This window comes from Narcine bancroftii, chromosome 7, assembly GCF_036971445.1.
Source record: "Narcine bancroftii isolate sNarBan1 chromosome 7, sNarBan1.hap1, whole genome shotgun sequence".
NCBI classification, from domain to species: Eukaryota; Metazoa; Chordata; class Chondrichthyes; order Torpediniformes; family Narcinidae; genus Narcine; species Narcine bancroftii.
In genome coordinates this window covers 202,169,314-202,181,616 of record NC_091475.1, presented here as the reverse complement: position 1 = coordinate 202,181,616, position 12,303 = coordinate 202,169,314, and positions in this window count along the sequence as shown.

The following is a 12,303-nucleotide window of genomic DNA, read 5'->3' as shown; positions in this document are numbered from 1 at the left end:
TTCACCCAGTGATGGACGGGGAGGCTGAAGACATTGTTGAATCTTTTAAAAAGTTTCAGTAGGAGTCCAATTTAGCATTCAAGAACTATTTTAAAAATGTAACAGCAGAGGAGAAAGTCAATTATATACTTCTCTGGATGGGGAGCAAGACCTTGACATTTAATAGCTGGGAGCTTACAGAGGTGGAGGAAAATGATCCAGAGCAGATAGTTGCAAAGTTTGCTCCTCACCTTGATCCCAGGTCTAATTGTAGAATTAAACATTATGAATTTCAAGTCTTAATGCAAGAGACTGATGAAACTGTTGATATCTTCCTCACTAGACTAAAAATTGTTGCTGCAAAATGCAGATTTAAGGATTATAGAGGAAAGTTTAGTTGATGAACTAATATGGGGGAATTCCCATCCCAAAGTGCACAGTCTCTTATAGGGAAGGATAGCTTGAAGCTGGCTGGAGCTATAGACACAGACAGAGCCTTTGAAGCCACAAGGACGCAAATGAAATCCCTAACTATGCAGACCCACCCACAATAAAGAGAAGGAAGGGTTGATGATATAAAGAAAACAATCAGAAAAGTGACAACCCCAAGACCTGCTGGAAGTGCGGCAGACAGCACCCCTTCGATGACCGAAACAAATACCCCACATACGGTTCTGAATGTAGAGCCTGTGGTAAAGCAAACCACTGAACGAAGATGTGCAAGTCTGATATGGAGAAAACAACAATACCAATGAAGAAAAAAGGCAAAAAGATGATCCACCACATAAAACGAAACTACAATGAGGACTCCGACACCCAGATACTGGATATAGAATCCATACTCCTTCACGAGATGTCGGGTGAGAAGAAAGAAGGAAGCGAGTTGCACACAAGGATCCAAATACAGAGGACAATGCAGAACAAGCCAATGATATTTAACCTAAAGGAGAAGCAAGATACTGGATCACAAAACAACATCCTGTCATTCAGACTCTACCGCCAGATGCTCCCAGAGAACGTAATAAATGGGTATCCAAAAGATGGTGCTTTGGAAATAACAATTGTCATGTTAACGGCCTTTGGTGGACCCATGGTTAACTAGCTAGGGAGAGCTAAGGTCAATGGCTGCCATAAGAGAAAGAACATTCTCTGTACGTTCTATACGTTAGATGCAGACAGACCAGTAACCCTAGGTCTGGATAGCTGCTGGGAGTTGCAGGTGATCTCTGTCAGTTATGAGATCCAGATGAAGAAGATATCCAAAAGGATCAACAGAAACACACAACAGAAAGAAGAAATGATTTCCACAGAACTACCTACCAGGCCATGGAAATTCTAGACAATGCCAGTGGGAGCAGGCTTGTTCACTGAGAATCAAAAATGGTATCTAATAGTAGCCTGTAACTACTCTAAATTTCCATTCATCAAAAGGGTGAAAGACCTGAGAGCGTCAGCTATCACCTCAGAAATTAGACCACTGAACAAGGAATATTGGAACAAGTAATATTTGACAGTGGAACACAGCTCACATCACAAGAATTCAGAAAGCTGGCTGCAGAGTATGGGTTTATTATCACTACATCATCCCCATACTACCCCAAAGATCATGGGTATCATCTCTTCTTTTTGTTGTGTATTTCTGTATTTCTGGCATGCCGGTCATGTGTTTTCAATGTCCATGTACATGCCTATCCAGTAAACTGCTGAGTTTGCTCTAAGTTTGCATTTCTCCATTCCCATGTGTCCTTGTGGAGAATTTCTTTTTTCATTGTCTCTGGTATTATCAGCTGAGACCCTACCAGCAGTACACCATTCTCCAAGGATATGTCGTCCCTGATAGACCAATACTGGTGTATTGTAGGTGTACCTATTTTATCCTTTCTGGCTATCCCTGTTTCACCTGTTGGGAGAGCACCTGTAGCTCTTCATCCTTTGTGGTTTCTTCTTCAATCAGGTTTAGTTTGTTATTAGTTACCCTGACCAGGTGAAGTATCTTGATTTCCATGTCTTTCATTTCGTATTTTTCATTTGGGGAAAGATGTGACAAGGCATCCACAAGCACCATTTCCTTCCCCGGCCTATACTTCAAGGTAAAGTCGTAACATTGGAGCTGGAGGGGTAGCCTCTGTAGTTTGGCTGGTGCCTTGCTTAGGTTCTTTTTCTGGATGTGTTCCAGCGGGCGATGATCACTCCCTACCACAAACTGTCTCCCATAGAGGAATTTGTGAAACTTTTCGCATCCATATACGACTGCCAACAGCTCCCTTTCAATATTGGCATATTGGGTCTCTGCTGTTGTCAGGGCTTTTGAGGCAAAGACTATCAGTTTTCCTTCCTGCACCAATGCTGACCTGAGGCCCCTGGTGGAAGCATCTACTTGTAATGTGGCAGTTTTTTTCCTGTCATAGTAGCTCAGTTCTACTTCTCTGCAGACTACTTCCTTTAGCTTGTTGAAATCTCGCTGATGCGATGGTGACCACTCCACATCCTCTTTCAGCAACTCTCTGAGGTCGGCTGTGTGGTCTGACATGTGTGGGATGAAGGAACTCATACATTGGACCAGGCCGAGGAAGCTTCTTAGTTCCTTTATGTCCTTTGGGTGTTCCATTTCAGCAATGGGTTATCTTCTCTGGGCTTGATCTGACCCCTTCAGGTGTGTACACCATTCTGAAGAACTGGCACTCCTCTACCTTAATGATGCATTTGTCTGCATTGAGTTTGATGCTGGCCCCTCTTGTTCTCTCCATGGCCTCATGTAGGTAGAGATCATGGGTTTTCTTGTCTCTGCCAAAGATCTAGATGTCATCTGCGATGCCGACAGCGCCCTTGCATCCCATGTAGGTCTCATCTATCTTTTGCTGGAAGATGTCTTGGCTGAACTTTAGGCCAAAAGGTAGGCGCAGGAACTTGTACCGGCCGAATGGAGTGTTGAATGTTGTGAGCAGTGTCGATTCTTCATCCAGCTTCACATTCCAATACCCATTCTTGGCATCTAGCTTACTGAAGATTTTAGATCCCACTAGTTCAGAAGTGATGTCCTCCAGCATTGGTATTGGATAGTGCCCTCTTTTGATTGCTTGGTTTAGGTCTTTGGAGTCCAGACATATTCCTAGGCGGCCATTCGGTTTTTCTTTTATTACTATAGAATTTACCCAGTCAGTTGGCTCCACTACTTCTGCTATTACTCGTTTTACTTCCATTTCTTCCAGCTCCTGCTTTAGCCTTTGTTTCAGCTCTATTGACACCTTCTATGGAGCATGGATTGTTGGTTTGTATTTTGGGTCTATAGTAATGTGGTATTCAAAGTTCCCAAAACACCTGACTGTGTAATCAAAGCATTCAGGGAACATGTCCCTGAGCTCGGCCTTATTTATGATCGGAGGCCAAGTGGGATGTCGCTATTGATCCCCTTGGACATTTTCTTCTCCCTGATCTCATTGTTTACAGAGATTAGCTGTAATTTTTGACAACTACTCTGGCCTAGGATTACTGGTCTGTTGGCATCAACCACAAAGAATGTGCATTTCCTTTATGTTTGCCTTTTATTTGGACTTTTCCTAGTTAATTAATCATGGGGCTACCATAGGCTGTGAGCGTGACATTTGCAGCTTCTATTGTGCCTTCCTCAGGGTACCCATTCTTTATGAACTCGGGGAACATTTGGCCGTACAGTCTAAGCGGGACGATGTTGCTTTGTGATCCAGTATCCAACTTCATTTTCAAGTTGAATGTTGTTGGTTTGTTTCTGATCTTTCTTTTTACTTGGATCGTGGTGTGCAATTCATCCTTTTCTCCCTTCCCTTTCTTGGACATCTCATGGAGGAGTATTGTTTCGATTCCGAGCATCAGTGAGTCGGAGTCACTGCTGTCACTTCCCTTGACGTGGTGTACTTTCCTTCTGTATTCTTGGTTTCTTTCTCTTTTCATGTCAGACTTACACATCTTTTCCCAATAATTGACCTTCCCACAGGTCCTGCACTTTGAACCATACACAGGGGATTTCTTGCGGTCATTGAGGGGTGTATTCTGCCGCACCTCCTGCAGTTCTCGGATGTCTGCGACTTTCTCTGTGTGAGCTTTATGGCATCAACCCTTCTATCTCTGTGCTGCATGTTGGCCTGCACGGAGAGGGATTGAATTTGCCTCCTAGTGGCCACAAAGGCCCTGGCTGTGTCTACGGCATCTGCTAGTTTCAAAATGTCTTTTTCTATCTGCCCTTCAGGGTGAGCGCTTCCCCAGATTAATTGGTCGACTCTTCTCTCCTCTATTTCTTTGAACTTGCATTTTGCTGCCATGTTCTTTAGCCTTGTGAGGATATTATCTACCAACTCATCAGGCTCTTGTTTTAATCCCTGGAATTCATATCCCTCTATTCTGTGGTTGGATTTTGGTTCCACATGAGAGGAAATTTTTTCTAATATCCTTTCTGGGTTATTTTCTTCCCCTTCAGCCAGCTCGCAGCTATTAAACAGGTCTAGTCCTCGCACCCCCATCCAAAGAAGGATGTAACTAACCTTTTCCTCTGGTGTGATTCCCTTGAGGAAACTTTTGAATGCCAAGTTGCACTTCTGCTTGAACTTTTTAAAGCCTCTATGATGTTGTCAGCTTCCCAGTCCATGACTGAGTGTAATGTTGCTGTGGCCATCTTCTTCTCCAGCTTTGGTCATCAGGTAATGTTGCTTTTTTCCTTTGTTCCTTCTCTTCGTGTTTATTTTAGTTTATAGGGATTTTTCTCTTATCTGATGTGGGTTTCTGTCAATCCCACCGCTGCCACCATGTTATGTCCTCAATTGTACCATCAGAGGTTTTAATAAACACTCAGAGAAGCTTATAAGTTTACAGCACAAACTTTACATCTCAGGCTGCCAGTCATTTATGAATACACTGTTGCACTGAGCATGCTCACAACTCAGTGTGATGCAGTTCTTGCAGTCTTGCAGAGCTCCTGCTCCAGCATAAAATAGTCCCAAGTTTCCACTGTATATAACACCCCCCTTTCTTGACCCCCACCCAAACCACCTATACCACACCCCAACCCATTCTAATCCTCCTCCCCTTTGGCTCCACTCCCCACTCCACTCTCTCCTTCCAATCCGGTCTCTCATTATCCCAACTTCTCTCGAGGCTCTTTCCTGGACCCAACACACAAATGAAGAAAGCACATCAGGGCCTCTACTTCCTCAGGAGTTTGAAGAGGTTTGGTATGACATCAGAAACCCTGGAGAATTTCTACCGATGTGTGGTGGAAAGTGTGCTGACTGGCTGTATCGTGCTCAGGTATGGGGACACCAATTCCCCTGAGCAGAAAGCCCCTGCAAAAGGTGGTGCACAGAGCCCAGGAAATCGCAAGCAAAAAAACCCTGCCCACCACTGAGAATATCTACAGAGGCAGTATCAAGCAGCATTCACCACACCACCCAGCACACTAGCACACCCTCTGTTCTCACTGCTACCACATGACTCGCACCACCAGGTTCAGGAACAGCTGCTCCCCCTCCACCATCAGACTCCTCAACAACAAACTCAATTAGGGACTCATTTAAGGACTCTTATTGATTTGTTTTCTCTGTATTTGCTTACATTTCTTTTTTTTAACAAATGTACATTGAGCACAGTTTTATTTTGCACTACCAAGAAGTGGTCATTCTACCTCGCCCGCAGGAAAAAGAATCTTAGGGTTGTATGTAATGTTATGTATGGACTCGGTCAATAAATCTGAATGTTGAACTTTTTCTCACTACCTCTCAGATTCCAGCACTGGCAGACTTTGTCTTGTAATCACCCACATCATATTGTGTGACTCATCTCTTCCCCACCTGACCCCTTTGTTTCTCTTGCCTCTCTCCCCCTTTGTCTGCCATCTGCCACTCCTCTGCCTCTATCCATCAGGTTTCACCTCGGCCTTGTTTGCCAGCCCTATGTGGGACCTGCATCTCGCCCCTCACGGCCAGTCCTCTTTATCCTCCAGCAGATTGTACTTGGCTCCAAAGTCATTGACACCTCGTTCATTGCGGCACAAAGAGGATGGACCTTACACCAAATGTCTGCAAAAGATAAATTATTGGCTTATGTGCCCCCTATTATGCAACATATTCCTCCAGCAGTACCATAATGGTCCACACAATGATATCCTGGAAAACATGGACAGCTTCTCTATGAGAGAATCTCACCAAGACCACCCGAAATTGGAGGAACAACACTTGCTTTTCCATCTGGGCACTCTCCAGCCAGATGGCGTTAACAATTACTTTTCTGGTTTCTGCTAACCTGCTCTCTTCTTCCACCCCTTCCCTCCCCCCTTCCAGCTCTCCTCCCCTTCTCTCTCTATTCACCCAACCACTCCTCCTCCCCTTGTTTGCTGCTGTCCCCTCCCTCCCGTCTCCTGCTTTGCAACCATGCCTGCCCCCAACTCCTTTATTTGGATGGCTGTCGTCATTTTTCCATACCTTGATGAAGGGCTCAAGCCCGAAATGTCGGTTATGTATTTTTACCTTTGCTCTATATAGGACGCTGTTTGTCTTGTTGAGTTTCTCCAGCATTGTATGTTTTTACTTCAACCACGGCATCTACAGATTTTCATGTTTTACCCCTTGAAAACCTTGTGGGCTTGTCAGAAACAGACAGATTGTGGCAGAAAGATTGTTACATCTCCCAAACTACCCTCTACATGTCCTGTCAAGCCCTATCCACCACGTCTTTGACAGTTCCCTCAGTGGCTTCATCTGCCACTACAGAACCTGTTGAAATGGACTGGAAGGTGAAGAAGTCCAAGGAGAAAACACCACTTGGCTTTTATTGCAAGCAACTTTGAGTGCAAGTAATGAAATTTTGATGATTTATACAAGGCTTTAGAGAGACTTTGTAATTCCGAGTGCAATTTTGACCATCTTAATGGAATGATGTAATTAGTATGGATTGAATGCAGTCCAACGTCACTAGAATGATTCTGGGGATAAAGAGATATTGAATAGGTTTGTCCTCTATTCACTGGAGTTTAGTGAAAATGAAAACTGATCTGAGATATGATTCTGAGATTGGATCGACACAGTTTCTGGACGGACAGAAGATTGTGAGGTTATTTGATGGAACTATTCAGAGTTATCAATGGTCCAAACAATGTGGAGTAAAAGGAGCACCTGTTCCCATGATAAAAAGGTTGAGGATCTATAGAAGAACCAGATGTAACATGAAAAAAGCCCTTTCATACGCGAGCTGTCATGGGCTGGAAATCTCTGCTTAAGGAGGAGTGGAAACAAATTTAATTGTTACTTTATAAAGGGAATCAGCTGGGTACTTCAAAGGAAAATAATTTCAGAGCTATGGGTCAAGAGCTGAGAAATTAGATTGATTGCAGAGAACTGTGTGGACTTGGTGACAAAATAGACTGTTAATAATTCTGTATTTCTATGAACCTTGATTCCGAAAATGGGTATTCAGTGATATTGACCAAACCTCAATGAAAGATTAGCAATATACTTTCAAGTCATAAGGGCATTTGCATTACAGGAATGATATTCCCATGTGCCATCAAGTCAGACAGGTCGTTTGGCCCACCATGTGACATCAAGTTTACAGATGTCACAGCAGTAGCAAGAACAATGAGTCGCACTGCAAAGAAGAGGGGGGAGAATCGCCTGATGTGGTGCAAAAGTAACAACCTGAGTCTCAACCTGGGCAAGGAGCTGATCGTCGAATTCAGGATGGCCAGTAATGACCACCCACCATTACACATCAACCACTCTGTAGTAGAGAGAGTGGAGAGCACCAAGTTCCATGGGGTTCAATTAACTAGTGACCTATTGAAGAGACAAAACACATCTCCTCGCTTGCCAAGAAGGCACCACAGTAAATGCACAGAAGCGGGCAAGGTATTGCACAATCTGGGAGCATCCTGGGAGGTGGCAGCACAAGGTGGTACGGTTGCTACAGAGAAATGGATCCGATGTCGATCCACAGGACCATAAGAGTGGCAGAAAGGGTCACTGGAATCTCCCTCCCCCTCCACCCTCCCCCCCCCCCCCCCCACTGATCGATGTGATCTACTGGGATCGTTGTGTGAAGATGGTGCGCAAAATTATTGAGGGCCCCTTCCAACACCTGCTCTCATATCAGAGCCAGCACCGCCAGGCTGAGGAACAGCTTCTTCCCACGGGCGATGAAAATGCTGAAAGACCAAAGAAACTGTTCACACTGACCATCTGAGACTCATATATACGAAACAAAGCATATTTATTTATTTATTTTATATGAATACTTCTGCATATGTATTGTATGTGTGTTGTGTCTGTGTGTTTTACATTGAAGACCAGACAGAACACTGCTTTATCAGATTGTACTTGTAATCCGATGACAATAAACTTGACTTACCAGTTGTCCAATGCCAATCTAAAGTAATTGTTGGTGATTCAAGTGCTCTTTAAAGGTGAGAATACCTGGAACATAGGAACATAGGAAGTAGGAACAGGAGTAGGCCAAAAATGGCCCATCGAGCCTGCTCCGCCATTCAATACGATCATGGCTGATCTAATTTATGACCTAACTCCACCTACCTGCCTTCTCCTCATATCCCCTAATCCCTCTCTCATGTAAAAATTTATCTAACCAAATTTTAAATATGTTTAATGAGGCATTAAATATGTTTAATGAACACCTTCTATGCCCATTTTGAGAAGGAGAACCAAACAGTGCCTACTAGAATCTCTGCAAAGCTAAGGACCCTGTGATATCTGTCTCTGAGGATGACGTCAGAGCATCATTCGAGAGGGTGAACCCTCGTAAGGTATCAGGCCGTGACGGCGGACTGATAATTTGCACTAACCAACTAGCCGGAGCGTTCAAGGACATTTTAAACCACTCATTGGTGCAGTCAGAGGTTCCCACCTGGTTCAAAGGGGCATCAATTATCCCGGTGCCCAAGAAAAGTAGTGGGGGATGTCTCAAAAACTTCTACTGAGATGAAATGCTTTGAGAGGCTGGTCATGGCCAGAATTAGCATATGCCTAAGCAAAGGCAATTCGCCTGTTATCACAATCGCTCCACAGCAGACACAACATCGCTGGCTCTCCACTCAGCTCTGGATCATCTCTAAAACAGCAATTCATACACACGGCTGCTCTTCATCATCTATAGCTCAGCCTTCAATACCATTATTCCCTCAGTGCTGGTCAAAAAGCTACAAACTCTGGGCCTCTTCACCCCCGCTCTGCAACTGGATCCTTGACTTCCTCATTGGAAGACCAGTCAGTACAAATTGGAAACAACATCTCCTCCTCACTGATTATCAACATAGCCACACCCCAAGGATGCGTGCTTAGCCCACTGCTCTACTCATTATACACCCATGACTGTGTGGCCAGGCACAATTCCAATGCTATGTATAAATGTGCCAATAACACTGCAGTTGTTGGTAGAATCACAAATGGCAATGAGGAAGCATACAGGCGGGAGATAGATCAGCTCATTGAGTGGTGTCACACCAACAACCTTGCTCTCAACACTAGCAGAATGAAGGAGATGATTGTAGACATCAGGACGAAGTCAGGGGAACATGATACAGTCCTCATCGAGGGCTCAGAAGTGGAGAGGGTCAAGAATCTCAAATTCCTGGGAGTTTACATCTCCAAGGATCTGTTCTGGAGTCTCCATATTGATGCAATCATGAAGAAGGCTCACCAGCGGCTATACTTTGTGACATGTTGGAGGAGATTTGGTATGTCACTGAAGACTCAAAAACCTCTACAGGGTGTACCATGGAGAGCATTCTTGTTGGTTGATTCACTGCCTGGTATGGAGGTGCCAACTCTCAGGTCAAGAAAAAATTCCATAGGGTTGTTAACTTGGCCTGAGGACATCTACAAGAGGCGGTATCTTAATAAAGCAGCCTCATTCCTCAAAGATCCCCACCACCCAGCCCATGCCCTCTTTTCTCTGCTACCATCAGGAAAAAGGTACAGGACCCTAAAGACAAGCACAAGACAGCTTCTTCCCCTCTGCCATCAGATTCCTGAATAATCAATGAACCAAAGACACCGCCTTACTTTTCGTGAACTATTTTGTGTTGTAAAAGTGGTTTATATGAATGTTTGCCGCAAAACACCGGATTTTGTGACTTGTTCGTGATATTTAATTCAGATTCTGAACTGTGGAGGAAAAAGGAATTTTTGACATATTGGGTCAAGATCCTGCACTGAGATTTGTTGGAGATAAAGGGGTTACCGAAAACATTCTTCCTGCATAGATGCTGGTGACCTGTTGAGTTCTCCCAGCGGATTGTAATTTGCTCTCCTCTACTTCCTTTGCTCGAAGTACAACTTCAACTTCTCAAGTCTCATTCTTGGAAACATTTTGCTAAATCATTTCTGCAGTCTCACTTGCACTTTCACTTGCTTTCTTAAAGTGTTGAGCCCCGAATTGGATTTAATTCTCTGGGAATAGCCAGCACAGTGTTTTACGAGGTACTCACCAGGTTGGCATGAAGAAGATACCTTTGCTGAAGAGGTCAGCTGATGTGGTTTTGAGGTTTGGAACAGGTTGATTGAATGAAACTTAACAGATGGAGAAGTCACTTCTAACACCAGACGGATATTAAACCTGCCCTGTAGTTCCATCATTGTTGTAACTGTATTGTTCAATGATGAATCTTGATACTTTTCTCCTCTTTCTCTATAACCATTTAACAATTACAGTATAGAAACAGGCCATCTCGGCACCTCTAGTCCACACCGATTTAAGTGAATTCCACTAGTTCCACCTGCCTACTCCCTGTCCATAACCCTCCAATCCCCTCACATCCATGCACTCATCCAACCTTCTCTTAAATGACAAAATTGACCCTGCTGCAATCATGTCTTGGCTTTCCAATACTTATGGTTAGGATTCAGAATGGAGGGCACTTTCTATCTGCAAAATTCCAAATAATTGTTTCCAATTATGCAAATTTAGGCATCTATTATGGATGTACCATAAGACCAGAAGACATAGGAGCAGGAAGAGACCATTCAGCCCCATCAAGTCCACTCCTCCATTTAATCATGAGCTGAGTCATCATGGCTTTCTCCCCATAATCTTTGATGCCCTGGCTAATTAAGAACCTATTAATCTCTGCCTTTAAAACAACCCATAGCAAAATAATAAATAATGCATAGAACATTAGAGAACAGTAGATGCCCATTAGCCCTCAATGTTGTGCCGACCTATGTAATCCTACTCCAATCTTTCCCTAACTCCCACCCATATCCCACTATTTTTCTTATATCTCTTTTAAACGGCCCCACAGTACCAGTCTCAAACACCACCCCTCGGCAATGCATTCCAGACACCCACTACTTTCTTTTTTTTATATTTTTCTAAACTTTATTTAAAGGTTTTATCACAGGAATAAAAAGAAAGATTACATTTAAAGAAAATATATAAAATAGAACAATATAATTACAATACAACATTAATAACCTATCTTAATTCAGTCTAACCCCCCCTACATATACAAGAACTAAAAATCTATATATATTTTTAAAAAAAACACCCTTCCCCTCCCCCAAAATAAAGAGTGAATTAGGAAAATTAGTAATATTATGTATTAAAAAAACACACACAAAAAAAAGAAAAATATGACAAATAAAAATAATTTTAAAAAAATTATCAGATCTAAAATATCACATCTAAGAACATACTTAAATCAAACTTAATTGCATATACTTAACAAATGGAGTCCACTTCAACTTATAAAAAGACATCTTATCTTGGATTGAAAAAGATATCCTTTCCATAATTAAACAAGATTTCATCTCTAAATACTACCTGTCCAAAGTTAGTATATTTCTATCTTTCCAAGTAGACGCTATACATTTCTTGGCCACTGCTAAAGCTAAATAGATAAAAGAAATCTGATAATCATTTAATCCTAAATCAATTAATGATTGCATATTTCCTAATAAAAATATATCAGGATCTAATACAACACAAATATTATATAATCTATTAAATATAGATTGAATACCTTTCTAAAACTGTTGCAATCGGTCACAGGACCAGACAGTATGTAAAAAAGTACTGGTTGTCTGGTCACAACGAAAACAACAATCTGACTTACTAAGACCAATTTTTTTTATTTTTTCTGGTGTTAAGTATAATTGATGTATAAAATTATAATTAATCATCGCTAATCTAGCATTAATCAATTTCCGAATACTATTTTGACAAATTTCCATCCAAGCTTCTTCAGCTATTGTAAAACCTAAATCTTTTTCCCATTTCAACTTATCTTTATCCCAATCTTTATTACTTTCATTTTCTTGTAAAATACAATACAAATCAGATATATACCCC